General features: G+C 52.3%; 4 non-coding genes across 4 annotated transcripts; 1 reads left to right on the top strand and 3 right to left on the bottom strand.

Annotated features, from left to right (window-relative positions):
- Positions 1–3,934: 3,934 nt before the first annotated feature.
- Positions 3,935–4,006, bottom strand: TRNAG-UCC (transfer RNA glycine (anticodon UCC)). Its single transcript has one exon. It is a non-coding gene; the product is annotated as a tRNA-Gly (tRNA).
- A 1,580-nt stretch (positions 4,007–5,586) lies between these two features.
- Positions 5,587–5,658, bottom strand: TRNAM-CAU (transfer RNA methionine (anticodon CAU)). The gene has a single exon. It is a non-coding gene; the product is annotated as a tRNA-Met (tRNA).
- A 1,504-nt stretch (positions 5,659–7,162) lies between these two features.
- Positions 7,163–7,244, bottom strand: TRNAS-AGA (transfer RNA serine (anticodon AGA)). Its single transcript has one exon. It is a non-coding gene; the product is annotated as a tRNA-Ser (tRNA).
- A 3,662-nt stretch (positions 7,245–10,906) lies between these two features.
- On the top strand, positions 10,907–10,978 carry TRNAQ-CUG (transfer RNA glutamine (anticodon CUG)). Its single transcript has one exon. It is a non-coding gene; the product is annotated as a tRNA-Gln (tRNA).
- Positions 10,979–18,593: the final 7,615 nt, after the last annotated feature.

Raw genomic sequence — 18,593 nt, 5'->3', positions numbered from 1 at the left:
GCTCTTTTTCCTGGGCCAGGGATGGGGTGGCCCATTCCATACTTTTCAAACACAAAGAGACATTGGATCAGTGTCCCAGAGCACCTGGGAGGCATTGTGATGTGGAAGAGTTGGGAAAAACCCTGAACTCCCAGCAAACACGAGTTTGCACATGGCCCACAATGGTGCTGTGGACTTTGGTGGACATGGTGCCCCAGCTTCAGGCGTGCCAGGGATGCCAGGGCTCATAGCCTCATTCCAGCTCTTCCTACACCTCGACTTGCTTGTTTCCAACAGGTTCTCCACTTCCAAGCTGAGCCAGGACCCCTGGTTGGAAAAAGCATCGAGGGACGCGGCCATGGAGATCCCAAGAGATCTCCACTTGAGAGAGACCTGCCTGACTCTCTGGTCTGCTCTTTGTCGTTATGAATCTGCCTTTGTTCCCTGGGCTCATGGGCAGAAAGAACAGGCCGTGGCAGAGCCTGATGAGCGTAAGCAAGGCCTTCGTGGCCCTCACTCCTGCCCACCAGGGGCTTCCCTCTAGCCCACAACGGTCCTTCTTTGCCATGGAGCTTTGCCACATCCCTGGAGAGGTGTGTCTCTTCTCCCATATGGGATGGTGCAGTCTTGACCTTCTGCCTGAACTTACCCAAAGTCTCCTGTGTGTCTATGATGACCCATTGGAGAAATGTCTCTCAGGGTTTACTCGAGAGCCTGTACTGAAAGCACCTGAGAGTTGACTTGAGATATTCCTCATGGCTGAATTTGACCGTGACTGGTGGCCACGCTCGCCATGAGGATGGCAGCGTGACAAAGGCAATCCATATGACGCGAACGCACGTAAAATCTCCTGGCCACGCTCACCATGAAGATGGCAGTGTGACAAAGGCAATCCATAGGATGGGCTGGGATTGCCAGCAGGTAGAGCAGAATGGGGAAAGGCAAGCGCTTTGTGTGGAGCTTGTCCTTGGGAAATGGGCCATTCTCTGTACCTCCCTGAGCCCTGCAGACGTGTTTCTTGGTCTCTGTTCTGTGCCACTGCATTTGCTCCTTCTCATTAAAGACTTTGCGCAGCATAGCTGGAGACTCTGTCCTGAGCTTACTACTTTCTACTGTGAACGGTGGAGGGAAAAACTTGCCCTCTCCCATGGCATCGAGTGTCCCCAAGCATGGAGCACTGCCAGTTGTGGGTGAAGCTCCCTGAACCGATATCAGAGCACCCTGTGATGTCTCTCGTGGTCAGCCTTGAGTCCTGCCACTGAAAGCACTCGAGAGCTGACCTCATTTCTTCTGCCACTGTACCCAGCGGGCCCTGCATGAATGCTCAGGAAGCAGTGACTTTTCACTGACTTTTCAGTGCCTGCCCTGAGTACTTCCTGGCAGAAGACAGAAGCAGGCTTATGAACTGGGCTGAGATGACAACACTCTTCCATGGGTTTGAAGGCCACCAGTCCGCCTGTTGTCCTGCTGAAGGCGAGGAGGTTGGAGCCCTTTGACCATTTGCAGGCAAACACGGCTACAGCTGTTTGCTGTACTGCTACGGAGGGGCAGCATAGGAGAGGTGGGTGGCACAGGGTGTAAAGGAACACGCCAGGAGACTTGGCAACGTGGCGCCTCCTGAGGGTGATGTTTGTGCCAGGAAGGCAAGTGTGGTTTGTGGTAAGGATTAATGAGGTGGTAGGACAAAATGGACCCGCGTGCTCAGCTGAGCTGTGGAGGGTGGCTTCAGTAACAGGCAGGGACAAGTTGCCTTTCTGAGCCTGAATCTCAGCCAGAGTCCTGGCATTTGGAAGTCAGGTTTATGCCTCCTTTCCTTTTGGTGATGCACTTTGCTACTCACAATCGTGTTGGAGGAAAAAAACCACCTAAGGTGCTCAGCAGTGAGGCAAGGCCTCCCACATGCAAGCATGCAGCCAAGAACAAAGGAATATCCAGGGTCACTGTTTAGTCTCCCAGATGATGCATGACTCTCCTCAATGCTGCACCACCAAAACCTCTCAGCACTCAATGCTGCTCGAGGAGCATGAACTTTGGCGCAGGTGCATGTCTTCTCCTGACTGAATGCTGTTGCTTCTGCTTTCTCTCTTGGCCCAATCTGTTCCTGTCAGCAAGTGGAAAGCCTTCTGCAAGGTGTCCTTCCTCTGCAGGAGACCTGGATGTCTGCATGCTAGGTGCCCTTACAGGGACTCCACCGGTGTCATTGTGTGGCTGATTCCCATTTCTGCGCAGCTAGGGGCTCTGTCAGCCCTGCCAAAGGGACGCTGAGGTGATTAAGGACTTGGCCCACCTGTCATACAAGGACAGGCTGGGAGAGCTGGGGTTGGTTAGCCTGGGGAAGGGAAGGGCTGAGGGGGCACCTCCTGTGTGTCTCCGAACACCTGGGGCAGAAGGGTGAACAGGCGGAGTGAAGAAGAGAGAGCCATCCTCTTGTCACCGGTGCACAGTGAGAGGGCAAGAAGCAAAGGGCAGAGGTGGAAATACAAGGAGCGTCACACGCGGTAACCCTATTTTGCTGTGAGGATGGTCACAGAAGGGAACCAGTTTCCCAGGGAGGTTTTTCAGACAACTGTTCAGACGTGAACGTTAATACAGAGCTTTTGAGTTAACTCCTCAGTCTCTTAACTGTTATTGGCAAACTTCATATATGAAAAACAGTCATGGCACGTCTCTCTTTCAGAGAAGTTGTGGGAAAAAAACTCCAGGGGATGAATATGGAGCGGAAAGGAGGAAAGCGCTGCTTTTCAGGTCTGGACGTAAGCAGTGTGACTGCAAGGCGGGCTTAGGCTGGGCATTTCAGTAGGGAAGAGAGCACGCGCAATCATGGTCACCCTCTTTGTAACTCCACCTGCTTGTAGCGTTGCCAATGACAGCCTGTAATTTCTGCACTAACCCAAACCCTGCATACAACCCCGCCGTCCAGACTGGTGTTTTGACTGTCAGCATAGTGAAGAACATTGCTTTTGTTGCTTTAAGCAACCCTGGAATCAGTCACTTGAGAAGCTGTGCCCCCTTCAGGTTGAGAGTCTAGTTGAGAGAGGCTCCTTGTGTTTCCCTTGGCCCACCGGCCATAAGCTGCAAGACAAATGAGGGTGTCTCAGTTCTCAGTTACCAGGAACATCGTTACACCCAATTCCAGTAAACTTCAGGATGTCTCTGCAATGCTGGAGCCTGAACGGGGTAGGCCAGCGGCTCTGCGCATGTGCTGGAGACAGAGGGTCTCTGAGACGTGAACTCTTGTTTGTTAGAGGATTTCAAACCAAGTTACAATCTGTACCAGGATCTGTTGTCAGGCAAGAGTGCTGTAGAGGAAATAACGCTGTGCTCTGAACACAGGCATTGTACATACCAGCATCCCCTCTGAAGGGGATGAAACCCCACGTTTGACCAGTCAGCACTGGATAGATGGAAAAGATGGCGGAGGATGGAGAGCAAATTCACTCCATTTTTACTTCAGATCAGACAGACAGGTTTTTGAGACATTACATGAAGAACAGGTCTCCTCCTACTGCCCCTGACCACCACCTAGGCATGTGTACCTTGCCACAGCACCATGCTTTTCTTGCCAGGTGCAACGGGGCAGCAGCAGCAGCAGGTCCAGCTCTGGGCCAGACCAGCACCACAGCGAGGAGCCCAGCCTGGAGCCCCCACAGCTGGCAGAAAGCACCGATCTCATCCAAAAGCCAGCCGGGGCCCTTACAGCTGACACTGTATCAGCACTGTACCATCTGGGGTCCCTGGCAGAGAAACCAGGGAGCACCAAGGATGAAGAGGGAGACCCTGGCTAGAGGAAGTGGAGGCATCCTTGGAGGGAGGAGAGGGACAGGACGGGGCACGGGCTGGTGCCTCTCTCGCCCAGGGTTAGGGGGCCTCTGTGCTGCTCTGATCATACCAGTCAGGAGAGGCTGCCTGCAGGAGATGCAAGGCACCTTGGAGCTGGGCTGAAGAAAAGCTTGTCTGCGTTGGCCAGGAATCGAACCTGGGTCAACTGCTTGGAAGGCAGCTATGCTCACCACTATACCACCAACGCACCTGTATGCAGTGCTGCCTCCTGCTCCTCCACATGAGAGACTGGCCTGCCCCTCCTTCCCTGTACACACGACCTCAAGCTGCTGGGATGTGTGCATTCTTCTCTGTGTGTGAGATCTCAAGCTGCACTAGCTGCCGACTAGGGGAGATCAGCAGCAGGGACTGCCCAGGGTTGGAGCAGGACACTGGACGCACCAGGACTGAGCTCCGGGCATGGACTCTGCGCAGACCTGTGGTACGGCCCAGGGTTCAAGGGACCTGCTGCTGTGCATGTGGGAGGGAGGGGGTGTGTGTGTGTCCAATACCGATCTCCAGTCCTGAGCAGCCGGAGGGAAAGAACAGGGTTGGGCCATCTGTGTCGCTCACGCTTGTGTGAGTGCTTTTTGGGGTGCTGGTCATGGTGCCGCTCGCCACCTGCGTTCATACGTGTGCCAGCTGTGCATGTACTACGCACGTGTACGTGCGCTTGTGTGTATGTACCTGTGGTGGTGCAAGCATACCTAACAGCCAAACACCCACCCAGCTGCTCCCTCCTTTCCCCACCCTGAGGGGGATGCAGAGCACTGAAAACAGTATAAGAAATCTCATGGGTCAAGATAAACACAAGGACATGGCTTAGCAAAAACTGTTGTGGGCAAATCAGGCTTGACTTGGGGAAAATTAATTCTTTTGCCAATTAAAACAGCTTCGCGTAGTGAGAAACAAAAAGACAAACATAAAACACCGCCTTTCCTCTCCCCTGTCCCAGGCTCAACTTTACTCCTTCACGCCAGACTCCCTTGCCTGCCCAAGCGGTGCAGGGGGAATGCGTCTTCCCTCTGCTCTTCCCCACTCTTTTTGTTCCTTCCTCCTCTCTCTGCCCAGCGTCTTCTGCCCTTTCTGGAATATGTTTTCACAGAGGCGCCACAAACTTTGCTGATGGCTCAGCTGTGTCGTGCGGTGGGTCCACTGTGGAGATGGAACTGGCTGTGTCTGGCACAGGGCAGCCCCTTACCTCTTCTCACAGAGGCCACCCTGCAGCACCCCCTCTCCCTCCACTACCAACCCCTAGCCACGTGTAAGCCAATACAGTGCCCATTGGGAATACCTGCTTGGCCCTGCTCCTGGCGGGACCTACAAGTGGGCACAGCAGCAAACGGACTAGGACAGAGAAAGCCCCCAGGTGGTTGAGTCAATCGCATTGGTGTTTCCCAAACGAGTACCAGGCTTGTCCTCCTCCCTGCCCGCAGAGCCCTGGAGGTCCTCCCTTGTGGCTGGGAAGTTGGGGATTGAGCTGCCTGATGGGAAGGGAGAAACGCCTGTGTCCCCAGGACACCCACTGCCTCGCAGGGGGAGCTCTGTGCTGTGCTCTGCCTGCTGCTCCACACCCACCCCAGCCTGCCTTGCTGAGGGTCACTTTGGGAGTGCTGGCTGCTAAGAAAGCAAAGGAGAAGGTGGCAGTGTCAGAGAGAAGGGGCTGAGGGAGTGGGAGAGCCGTGGCCGTGGAGCGCCCAGGGAGCAGGAGCGCAGCAGTGCAGGTGTAAGATGCTGTAAGATGCAAGGGAGAGTCAGCGGTTGTCAGGAGCAGGAACAAAAAGGACTTAGCAGAGGATGGTTTCGATCCATCGACCTCTGGGTTATGGGCCCAGCACGCTTCCGCTGCGCCACTCTGCTCCCCCCGGCGCCTTAGCCGAGACCTCCCACAGCCCTGCCTGACCCTCCCTGGCACTGCCAGCACCAGCGCTTGTGCTCACGCCTCTTTCCCTTCCTCTTACCTGCGCCCATGACCAGGCAGGAAAAACGTCTCCCTGGAAAGCTCAGTGGCAGTGGGCCGGGGGTGGGAAGCACAAGGGCCTTGCTTTGCCCTTCTGCCCACATCTCCCGCCCATAACCCTGGGTGGGGACTTTCTCTTTGACCACCCAAGCGGGCTCTGCAGGCGCTGAAGGAAACCCCAGTGCGGGGGGGCAGCCTCACTGCTTTGCGGGGCGAAGAGGAGCTGCTCCCCAGTGAGGTGACGAGGGCTGCAACCCTGCCCAGAAACCCAGCTCCCTGGGGGCTGCAGCACTATGCCTGTCTGCGAGTGCCTTGCCCTGTCTGTGTGGTGCTGCGCCAACCCTACAGCTCCCAGCTTGTCCTCCCTCCTGGCGCAGCCCTGCCCTTGCTGCTCTGGGACAGCAGAGGGCTGCCTCTCTCACCACACAGCCTTGCAGGGAGTCAGGGAAACCCCGCCCTCTCTGTGCCTGACCTGCCCAACACTGCTGGGGCTGGAGGGGGCCCCCAGCCTCCCCAGGACGGGGTCAGCCCAGCTGGACTGGGTGGTGGCCAGCCTTGGACGCGGCCAGGGGTCCCAGAAATGCCCTGGTCAGGCTGAGCTGGTAGAGCCCGTTGGTGAGGGCGAGGGATGAGGTGGCAGTGCTGATGCCTGCGCCTTTGGGCGAGTGTCTGCTGGTTCTCTGTACCATCCGCATGCCAGAGCATGCAGAGCCAGGCAGAGGGGACAGAGCAAAGGCAGGACAGAGAGGGCTGGGTGTGCAGATGTGAGCATGCATAACCAATCAGGGGAATCTGATTATGCACCGAGGCCGTGCTTATACGCCTAGCTTCCTAAGGCAAATCTCCTATTCTTTTTATCGTCAGTACTGTGTGTTCTCAGCAGGTGAGAGGCAGTTTAGGCTGGGTCTTCAGGTCACGTCAACTCTGAGTTGACAAAAGTTCATTGTCTCACGTAGCATTTGTTCGCCTAAGCAAGCTGTACTGCAGTTAGCATCTTGCCATTCGCATCCCCCGCTTTCAGTGGCATGGCTGCGGGGGACAAACCATGCACTCGCTAGCAATGGGCTTTTATCACCTTCTTTTTCTCTGGCCTCTCCACATGGGCCCTCTCAGGGTTTCCTTCTTCCTTAAGATGCTGCACCACCCAGGCAGGCTATCATCATTAGCAATGAGGGCCACGTGTGCGCAGAAGGACCTCTTTCATGGCTCACGTTCAGTGCTGGCCCTTTCTCTTCCCCTCACTTCCTTACCTTGTAAATGGGAGCAAGATTTCCCATCCATCCAGGCATTTCTTGGGGGAGGCGTGGACCGCAAGGGGTTTTGCTGTGTCCCTGGGCTCTGCGGGGCCGAGTCCCACAGCTGCAGCGTGGTCAACTGCAGGGAGCCCAAAAGGGGACTGTGCCCCGTAGTTGGCAGGATTCGAACCTGCGCGGGGAAACCCCAATGGATTTCTAGTCCATCGCCTTCACCACTCGGCCACAACTACCTGCTCCAGCCCTCTCTGCCCTGCTGATCACACGCCCTCTGCAATGACACCTGGCTCCCTGGGAGTTTCAAGGCACTGTTCCACTGGAAGCCTTGCAGTTGGGACCTGCGCCGAGCATGACAGGCACCTGGCCGCAGGCTTCCAGAGGCCTTGAGAGGCATAACCCCAGGAGCTACAGCTGCAGCTCCACTGCCTTGTCCTCAGCCGGGCGTCTGGGATATCCTGCCATGTGGGGGTGGTTTCACTCCCCAGCTGGCATCTCATCTGCTTCCAGGGAAGAAGGGAAGGCACCTGTGTGGAGGCAACCAGGGATGGTGGTAGTTGTGAGGTGGCTGCTTCTCAAATTTGTCAGAGGGGGACTCCAAGCCTGATGTGAGCACTATGGTGAGGACACTCCTGCAGGGAAGATGGTGGCCTCCAGGCAGCACCTCCAGCCTCTTGGGGACGTAGGGTGGTGTCTACGTCCTTGAAGAAAGACCACGACTGCCATGCAGGTTGTTGGTGTGTAGGGGGAATGGCTTGTAAGAGTGGGAGAGATACATGGGAAAGGCAAGGTGGAGTCTGGCTGAGGAGAAGTGAGGAGGCGCAAAGGGAGGATAAATGGGAGGTCGTGGGGTGACTTGGTGGGAGACAGGAGAGAGTTTGTTTTGGTGGAATAGGTATGTCTAGATCTTTTTGCCAGCACTGGCAAGGGATGTCCAATGCCTGAGCAGGAACCAGAAAGCCAAATGATCTGCAGAAGTCTTCATTTTCCTCACTAGATGCAGGCAGCTCTGGTTCCCTTTTAACTCTGGAGCACGAATATTTGGCAAGTGGTTTTAAAGGAGTCAGCGTGGAGGTGGTGCATCTGGCAATGTCTGTTGTTGGGGAATTTTTATTGCACCCCTTGAGGTGAATTAAACATACGTTTGCACTTAAATATAAAGATTTAGTGAGCAACGCTTTGGACGGAGTCCTACCTCCATAAGAGTTTCTACATGGAGTCTGCAAACACGCAGCACGAGCCGTTTCCTCACATACAGTTGCACCAGCACCGATCGTGTGAGCGTCGGTATCAGGCACCTCAGCCTGGCATTGGGTGCATCCCCTGGCTGACCAAAGGTGGCCCCTGAGCGCTCGCATTCCAGGATTCCTACAAGACAACATTGCCATAATCCTTATCTCTTCAGCAAGGGAAACTTCACTCCCTTGCAGGGAGTCCTTCTGTCTCTAGCATTCCTGCACGCAGCCAGTTCTGCAGTTAGGCCTTCTTGCCCTCCATGGCAGATCATTTGTTGGTCACAATTTACCATGGCTGAGCAGCTGCAATTTGAATTTACCAAGCATCCCCCCGCGGCTTTTGTGAGTAGTAATTACTCACAGAAATCATTGCAAGGGATTAAACTTTCTCCTTATGCTTCCTATCTGTTTCCATTTCCAAAAAAATTCGTTTCACCTCGCTTCCCTTCGCTCCCTCCTTCTTTTGTTTACAGCTCCTTTTCAGGCACCTTCAGAAAAGGACGCTCTAGACAGTGCATCCTCTTACAAATAATCCACTCCGTTGTAAAGTAGATTGTGCTGACTGGCAAGACCATTAGCTGAAAATGGTTTTTTTGTAACTATTGAGGCCTGCAAGGGCCTATGAGACTTTCTGAGACTTCTAGTCTCATACCATCTTTCTCGTAAAGATCCTGAGAATGGTAGGAGGGCCGCAGACTCCTGGGAGCCCAGGATCAATCACCACGTGGGCCGGACTGTCCCATCACCTGTTCTGGCCTCTAGATTTTATGATAATTTCTAGTCATTAGTCCAAGCACTTCTTCCTTTTCTTCTTCCTTATCCTCTAATATATTCAGCATCATTGTTCTGGCCTCTGCTTGAGCCATGCCTTGTTCCTACCAATTTGCTACAACATAAGATCAGCTGAACCAAATATATGCACAACCACCAAAGTTAATAATCTCAACAAAGTATACTTCAATGCTATCTTAAGCAGTTTTTCCTCACCATCTTTCTATGTTTGGGAGTCATTCCCACCAGTCAAAAGGGGTTTTTTTCTCCAGGTATATCATGCAGTATCTGAAGTTCACCTCGAGTTTTATGTATGTCCATTTCTATTCTCTGATCTTGGTCTGCGTATGTACGGCAAGAGGTGTTAACTAATACACATAACACTTCCTTGAGCGACAAGTACATAATCCAGCGCCGTGCTGTTCTGCAGGGCTACCTGAGATTCTTGTTCTACCTCTAACTGTAAGGCTGAAATAGTGTTAACCGTGGCATCACCCATGTCTTCTGTTACAGCAGATATATTCACAACAGCCCTTTCTAATTCTGATACGCCTAGCCAGGGGAGGAAAGTTTGTGCAAGCTGGTGGAAGCCAGTTTGTCAAACAACAAGTGGCTGTTGCACAGAGCATTTTGTACTTTGCTTGCTAAGTGCTTTGGGGTAAGTTGTGTCTGTCACTCCGGAAGAGGTCTGGAAGCATTGAGATGCCGGGAAAAAAAACCAACCATCCTTATGTACCAGTGCCAGTCCAGCTAACAGGCAGTATCTTATGGGTCTTAGAGCCACATATTCCTCATACTCCTTCATTACCTAAGGCCGTATCATAGAATAATTCTTACGGGTTAGTATATGACCAGTAATAATACAAATTCAAATGTAAAATCCCAGCGCAAAGCTACAATTTCCAAAAACAATTGACAGGTTCAGGTGATATCAATCACTTTGATATCATCAAAGTCTGTTTGCAGGGTTGTAGGTTGTTGTTCTGTTGACATTTGAGCAGAGGAAGTTCGTGTAGATCATTCAGCTCTGCTGTGACAGGTGATACACTGTTTTGTGTCTGAAGCTGGTGTGACCATTTTACACTGGGAAACACGGATCCAGTTGAGCAGGCCCTTGCACTTCACCACCATACTGGTAATCACCAGTACCTGCTAAGGTCCCTTCCAGCGCAGCTGAAGTGCATGTTTTCTCTAGTGTACCTTAACGTAGGCCCAGTCTCCTGGTTTCACGCAGTGACAGACTTCAGTGGAAAGATGTATAGACGTAGCACGAGCCTATTCCTTCTATACGCTTCCACAAGCACTGATCGTGTGAGCATCAGCATTAGGCACCTTCTGCCGGCTCTTCCCTCTGTTGAACCTCATCCGCTGCCCTCTCTCTTGTTCGCCTCATTCGGCAAGCTCAGGAGCTCGGCTAGGACTGCAACCGAGAGTAAGGATATCTGGTTAACGGCTGCTTAGGATGAGCTACAAGGTGAGAAACAGGAGAGAGGCAATAACTTACACAGGCAGACTGGCAGGCTGTCCGACACGGGGGTGAAGGGAGGCAGCAGCAGAGACCACAAGTGCAAGCATCGAACGACCGATCACGGGGCCATGAAGGTGCTCTGTGAGGTGCAGTGTTGAAGAGGTTAAGCTGGAAACTTCCTAACCAGGTCTAATTAGGCGAAAGCAAGGTTCTCACAGGTTATCAGCCTGGGTCTTGTAAGAGAGGGCATGCCAGGCTTGTGCAGAGAGCTCTGCCGCTCCCTTGAAAGGCCCTGTGTGAGCAGAGAGTGGCCGGTGGCCCTGGAGGAAGGCTGCACTTGGGAGATGGAGAGACGGCCAGGCTCAGCCAGGAGCATGTGGCTCAGCTGGGGTGGCCACGGGGGTAAGACAGCACATGTCTAGGGGGTCCCATGGTGTAATGGTGAGCACTCTGGACTCTGAATCCAGCGATCTGAGTTCAAATCTCAGTGGGACCTCAACCTTTTGGCTCCCTCGGGGCTTTCCTCAGCATGCTTACTCCTTATCCCCTTGCCTGCTTAGTCTGCCGCAGTCTCCAGCCCATTTGCTTCCACAGAGTCATGGTAACTGCTCCTACCACAGGAGCCTCCACTGCTGCTCCTCGCCCGGGGACACTGTGGGGAGGACACTTTGTGCCCCCCTTACAGGCTTCAGTGGGCAGCCAGAGATCTCCCAGAGCTCCCCAGCACCTGGGAGCTACTGCTCACGCCAGGCTGACCCACACAGGAGGCCAGGTGACTCCCAGGCCCTGAATCCTGTGGATGGCTGTGCACACGTGGGTTACAGGAAGCAATAAATCTCAAAGACGCTGGAAGCCCCGCTGGGCTGAGTCCTCCACGTCCAGACATTTGCCTGCTTCCTCCCTGGCCTTTCTGCAGGGTCTGGTTTTGCACATGGGACCAGCGGGGTTGCCGTTCTCCCCAGAAGTTGGAAAGACCTTCCTGAGGTCTTTCTGGCTGGTGGCAGGCCTTGGCAAGCCAGAGAGTGGCTTGCCCATGTGCCTCTGGCCTTGCACGCTGTCGGGAGCCCAGCTGGGCAGAGATGTGGGTCAGACAAAGGTGTCTGCTGCGAGCCAAAGGCTGGGAGAACGTCCAGGGCTTCACTTGGATACCCACAGGGGAGAGGCACAGGGTAGATGGGCAAAAGCCACCCCGCTCTCATCCCCAGCCACATTTGCAGGAAGGCATAGCACTTTCAGGGCCTCGTGCAGCCCCCCCAGGAGCCCCGGGCATTGCAGGGCTCTGGAGGAGCTCCGTAGCGCCGAGCCCTCCCCTCCCACCATGTAGTGACCAGGCCAGATGCTGTGCCCAGGAGCCAAGTACAGGCCTGGCACCAACCGCCTCTCCAGGGCAAAGCCACCAGCATCCCCAGGCAGGGGCTCGTCTTAAACCCAGGGCTCTGGTAAAGCTGGCAGCGAAGACCCAGGACGAGCTGTCTCAGTCTCCAGTCTTCATTTTCTCCTCCTGCCTTTATTGGAAAAGAGCATAGTGGGAGACACGAAGAGTTACACAAGTTTCCTGTACCGGAGCGTAAAAATAATTTCAGTTGCCAGATGCCATCGTGACCGGTGTCTCCTACTCCTAACCCCAGGTACGCCATCTTGTTGGGCAGGCAGCCTTTAGCCACGGGTCACGTACCCCCTTCTCCGTTGAAGGGGTCCTGGGCACCCAGGAGAGTCAGGATGAGACACGATTGATTCTAACAACATTCTACCGGGGATGCCTAAAAAGGCTGCCTGTCCCCATAGCGTTGCGTGACACCATTCAAAAGAAGGTGTTCGGTGGTTAAACGTGGAGCCACGGGCCTTTTAGGCTTTATGAGTGGCGGACGAGGTTACAGGAATTGTGGATTGATAACAGCTGTTCAGATGTGAATGTTAATATACTCCGGGGAATGAATACGGAGTGGAAAGGAGGAAAGCGCTGCTTTTCAGGTTTTCAGGTCTGGACGCAGGCAGTGTGACTGCAAGATGGGCTTAGGGTGGGCGTTTCAGTAGGGCGCAATCAGAGCATGCGCAATCACGATCCCCCTCTTTGTAACTCCACCTGCTTGTGGCACTGCCAATGACAGAGTGGGAGTCTGTAAATTCTGCACTAACCCAAGGCCCGCATACGACCCCACCGCCCAGACTGATGTTTTGACTGTCAGCACACTGAAGAACGTTGTTTATCTTTATGCAACCCTGGAATCAGAGATTTGAGAAGCTTCGTCCCCTTGAGGTAGCGAGTCTAGTTGAGAGAGGCTACTTGTCTTTCCCTTGGCCCACTGGCCATAAGCTCCCCTCCCGACCACCCACACCTGCTCTTTCTTCTGCATTTTCCCCCTTTTCCTGTGCAGGTTTAGCACGCCTCAGAAGGCACGGATTAAGGTTGCTTTCTGCTTTGGAGACGAAGGTTCCATTTGTCAGGCTGAGCAGCTGGTGAAGGAGCATCTGGAGAGTGGACAGCTGAGCGAGAGGAAATGGAAAACTCCATGGATGTTCTCTTGCTGCCATCCCATGGACATTTTGGGTACTCCCGGTTCAGTCTGCAACAACCGAACAAGAAAGCCCCAAGCCAAAGTAATTCTGCTGGCTCCTTGCTGCACCACATTCTGGAAGGTTTCAGGGAATGCCTCTGTCTCGCATAAAGTACCATTTCATTGTTCAGTAAAGGAAGGCGCGGCAGCTCTCTGAGAAGCTAACTCTGAGAGACATCTCTTCCTGCCGGTCATAGTAGATATGCAGAATACAGTGGGGTAAGTTCAGGCAGAACATCCAGACTGCACAATCCCATACGGGAGAAGAGACTCACGTCTCCAGGGATGTGGCAAAGCTCAACGGCAAGGAAGGGCCGTTGTGGGCTGGAGGAAAGCCCTTTTCCGGGCAGGAGTGAGGGCCACGAAGATCTTGCTTACGCCCGTCAGGCTCTGCCACAGCCTGTTTTTTCTGCCCTCCCTCGAGCCCAGGGAACGAAGGCGGATTCGTAAGGATGAAGAGTAGGCCAGAGGCTCAGGCAGGTCTCACTCAAGTGACTTCTCCCTGGGATCTCCATAGCCACGTCCCTTGGCGACTTCACCAGGTCCTCACGCTTCTTCCAACCTGGGATCTGGGCTCAGCTTGGAAAGCGGAGAACCTGTAGGAAACAAGGAAATCAACACGTAGGAGGGTGATGAAAGAGATGCCCGCGTCCTTCCCTGACAGAGACCCACGCCCAAATTGGTCTGTTTTGCTCAGCAAGTTCATCCCAGAGGCCAAAAGGCCTGGATGGCCTCCTTTGAGGAGAGGCTCAGGGCAAGAGGCCAAAAGCTCACGGCTCTTTTTCCTGGGCCAGGGATGGGGTGGCCCATTCTATACTTTGGAATGGAAGGGAAGGGAAGGGACGGGCAGGGAAGGGAAGGGAAGGGAAGGGAAGGGAAGAGGGAGGGAGGGAGGGAGGAAGAGAATGGATATGGGAAGGAGTATAGGCTCACGTGCATTTGCAATGCATGCTAGATTAATGTCATGTTTCTGTCTTTGCCCACTGGTCATTGTGAAGCTCCGACAGTGCTGTGGACTATGGACGCCCAGTGCTGTCCATGCTCCTGCTGGAGTCTAGCGGGGCTTTTTGCCTTGCCTAGAAATCCCAATGCAAACAAACATCCTTTGGAGTGGGCCTCAGTCTTTTTTCCATCTGTGCCTATAGAAACAGTCTGAGTTTGCAATGGCAGCAAGAAAGGTGCAAAAGCCTGAGCTCCCCATGGCTCCCACCCAGGGCATCTGCTATTGCTCCCTGAGCTGGATTATGCCTGGGGCCTGTGCAAGAGCCCTCCTCCTTCTCTGAGGGGTGCTTTCTTCTTGCTTCTGGCAGCAACTTTTCTCACACACTTGCTCTCCTGATTCAAAGTTCCTGCACCTCTCACACTTCCCATCTGATTTCTGGTGATTAGTGCATGCAGAGGGTAAGTTTTACCTTCCCTGGGGACAGGTGAAATTTTGGCTGCTGCTCTCTCCTTCCTCAGTGCCAATGGACATCTGTCAACAAGGCATTGGTGTCCCAGAATGAGCCTTGGCTGAGCATTTGGGCTCTGCAACCCTGTGTAGTGGATTGTGGCCTGGGGAGGTTGTATGTGAAGATGGGCTGGCGGACCTGGCATTCATTTCACCATGGGAGGTGAGGCTGAAGCACTTGGGACAGATGGGACATGTGGTGATCCAGTCCCCTGAGTGGACACAGTGATTCTGGGACAGGCTGGAGCAATCAGGGCAGAAGCAGGAATGCCTTGAGTCTCTGGGGGCTGATACATCCATGGGTCCTGAAACCCCTGAACTCTCACCATGGTGAAAGAAACGTGAAAGACCTGTTCATGTAGCAATCAAAAACTACCTAATTTCTGTCATTGCCCACCCCAAGATTCATGCTTCCCATGCATGTCACCAGTGGCCTTCAAATTCAGGGAGAATTTCTCGACCTGACCTGCCACCTTGAGCTGAATCTGGCAAGGGCCTTGAGGGGCAATAAGAAAGCAGATGTACTTCTACAAGTACATCCGCTGCAAAAGGAAGACTAAAGAAGGTGTGGGCCCACTGCTGAATGTGAGGGGAGGGAGAGGTGAGGCTGGTAACAGAGGACATAGGAAAAACCAAGGAACTCAATGCCTTCTTCACTTCAGTCTTCACTGGTAAGTTTTGCTTTAGGGAAACACAGGCTCCTAAGCACAGTGGGAAAGTGTGGAGCAATGAAGACTTACCCTTGGTAGAGGTGGACCAGGTTAGGGAACATTTTAAAATACTGGGTATACCCAAGTCTATTGGCCCTGGTGGGATGCATCCATGAATGCTGAGGGAGCTCACCAATGTCAATGCCAGGCCACTCTCAATGGTCTTTGAATAGTGATAGTAATCAGGAGAGGTCCCTGAGCACTGGAGGAAAGCAAACACTCCTCCTGTCTTCAAGAAGGGCTAGAAGAAGGACTCAGGGAACTTGAGGTAGCCACACCTCAGTTGCTGGGAAGGTGATGGAGCATATCATACTGCAAACGATTTACAATCATATGAAGCATAGAAAATAAATTTGGACCTGTCAGCATGGATTTATGATGGGGAAATCATCTCTGATGTGTATATCTAAGCCTCCAATGAAGAGATCACTACCTTGGGGACAAGAGGAGACCAAGTGATATTGATTTTCTTGACTTGAACAAGACTTTCACAGCTCACTCCCGTGATAGGCTCACAGAAGAATTAATCGAGTGTGAACCAGATAAGTGGACAGAGAGATGATTAAAAACTGGCTGAAGTGCCAGGCCCAGAGGGTTCTAATCAGTGGCACAAACTCCAATTGGAGGCCAGGCACTCAAGCTCTACACTAATAGTGATTGATAATGGATTCTGTACTGTTTAACATTTTCCATTAGTGGCCTGTGGGGTGGAGTGAATCCTCAGCAAGTTTAGAAGATGATACAAATCTTAGAGGAGTGGGTGATACAGTTCAAACTGCAGATAGACAATGCTAGCAGGAGCAGCAGCAATTGCATCTGCATTGTGCTGAGAGGAACATGAGGCTTGTGAGGTAGCCAGGGGGGTGTCTGAGGGGGTTTCTGGGTCTCCAACACCCTTGGGCTGTGTGTGGGGGTGGGACAGGCCAGTAGGCAGCAGGTCTGAAAGGAGAGGAGCAGGCAAGAGCTGGGCAGTGCTGGCTGTCCTCCTGGCCAACTCAAGCCACGGGAAGGCATATATAACTGATCCCTAGGGAGCAACAGCAACCAGGGCATGCAAACAGGGAATGGCAATTGTTGGGAGCAGTGTCGGCAATTCATGTGGAAGGATGCCAGTTATTCGGCTGCTGCCTCCTCTGCTCACCCACAGGCTTAAGATGCAGCCCTGATGGTCACCCCAACTAACTAGTGGCTGTGCAAGCCTACCCAGAAGCTTGAGATCTCCATGGAATTAGAATTAGGAAGACATCTTTCAAAAGAATTACCATTTTATAAGCGTACTCTTTTTCTAAGAACTATAGGGAGACTGTGTCACGCTGAAAAAAAATGAGTGCAAGAGCTCTCTATTTCCATGTGTAAGAAATCAGGCAAGGAAGGCAGGAGACCAGCATGGATTAGTAAGGACCTCCTGATTGATCTAAAGTGCAAGAAGGAAATGCACAGGCAGTGGAACCAGGGACTTATATCCTGGGAAGAATATAGGAACACTGCCCTGATGTGTAGGGATGGGATCAGAGAAAAGCTAAGGCCCAGTTGGAACTGAATTTAGTAAGGGATGCAAAGAATAGTAAGAAGAGCTTCTAAAAGTACATTGGTCAGAAATGGAAGATTAAAAAAAATGTACCCCCTTCATGAAGAAGGCAGATGAACCAATGACAACCAACATGGAGAAGGCTGAGGTACTCAACAATTTTTTTTTTTCCCCTCAGTTTTCACTGGCTATCACTCTTCCCACGTCTCTCAAGTCCCTGAACCTCAAGGCAGGGACTTGGGGAATGAAGTCCTTCCCATCATAAGAGAAGATCAGGTTTGAGACCACCTGAGAAACCTGGACATACACAAGTCCATGGGACCTGATGAGATGCATCCCAGTGTCCTGAGGGAACTGGCAGATGCAGTTGCTAAGCCACTCTCCATCACGTTTGAAAAGCCATGGCAGTCAAGCGAAGTTCCCAGTGACTGGAGAAAAGGGAATATTGCAACCATTTTTAAAAGGATAATAAGGAGGACCCTGGGAACTACCAATGAGTCAGCCTCACCTCCATGCCCGGTAAGATCATAACTTTCTCCTGGAAGTTATGTTGTTCAGCCTGCAGAACAGAAGGCTCCAGGGAGACTGTCTTGTGGCCTTTCAATACTTAAAGGAGGCTTATAAGAAAGATGGAGACAAACTTTTTACCAAGGCCTGCACTAACAGGACAAGGGGCAATGGTTTTAAAGTGAAAGAGTGTAGGTTTATACTGGACATAAGGAAGAAATGTTTTACAATGCGGGTTGTGAGACAATAGAACAGGTCGTCCAGAGAAGTTGTGGATGCCCTATCATTGGAAACGTTCAAAGTCAGGTTGGATGGGGCTTTGAGTAACCTGATCTAGTGAAAGACGTCCCTGCCCATGGCGGGGGTGGGAGTGTGTGGGGGGTGTGAGCTGGATGATCTTTGATGGTTCCTTCCAACTCAAACCATTCTATGATTCCATGATTCTATAATACAGCAGACAGTTGTGCCACCATTCAGGAGGACCTTGACAGACTTGAGAAATAGGTTAACAGGAATCTCATGCATTTCAATAAAGAGAAAAACAAAGTCCTGTGTTGAGGAAGAAGATCCTCATGCACAAGTACAAAGTGGGGGCTGACCAACTGGAAAGGAGCTTGACAGAAAGGGACCTGGGAGTCCAAGTTAAAGATGAGCCAACAATGTGACCTTGCAGCAAAGGTGGCCAACAGTATCCAGTGTTACATTAGGAACAGTGTTGTCGACAAGTCAAAGGAGATGATTATTCTACTCTGTTCAGTAATGGTGAGACCACATGTGGGGTACTTGTCCATTTCTAAATGGCCCAGTACAAGAGAAACACAGACATACAGGATCGAGTCCAGTGCAAGTCCATGGAGATGATGAAGGGATTGGAGCATGTGTCGTGAGCAGAGGCTGAGAGAGCAAGAATTGCTTAGACAGGAGAAGAGAAGGCTCATGGGAATCTTATCAATGTGTATAAATAACTGCTGGGAGGGAGTAAAGACGACAGAGACAAACTCTTGTCAGTGGTACAGTGTGAAAGGACAAGAGGAGATGGGCATAAATTGGAATACAGGACAATTCCACATAAACATAAGAATTATTTTATTCTACTGAGAAGGTGTTCAAACACTGAAATAAGTTGCCCTGACAAGCTGTGGAGTCTCCATCTTTGGAGATATTTAGAAAGTGACTGGACACAGTACTAAACAACATACTGTAGTGGAACAAGCTTTAAGAAGCAGGGAGGAGCTGAACTGGATGATCTACGAAGGACCTTTCCTATGTCAGTGATACTGTAACATGGTATTCCTGTAATACGGCCCTTATGCATCCTCTGGCCCAACCTCACCTGCAAGCAGCTGCAGTGAGCCCTGTGT

Source organism: Ciconia boyciana, chromosome 8 (assembly GCF_034638445.1).
Source record: "Ciconia boyciana chromosome 8, ASM3463844v1, whole genome shotgun sequence".
In the NCBI taxonomy this organism is placed as follows: domain Eukaryota; kingdom Metazoa; phylum Chordata; class Aves; order Ciconiiformes; family Ciconiidae; genus Ciconia; species Ciconia boyciana.
Note: the sequence above shows the minus strand (reverse complement) of the source record. Positions and strands in the feature narration are given on the sequence as shown.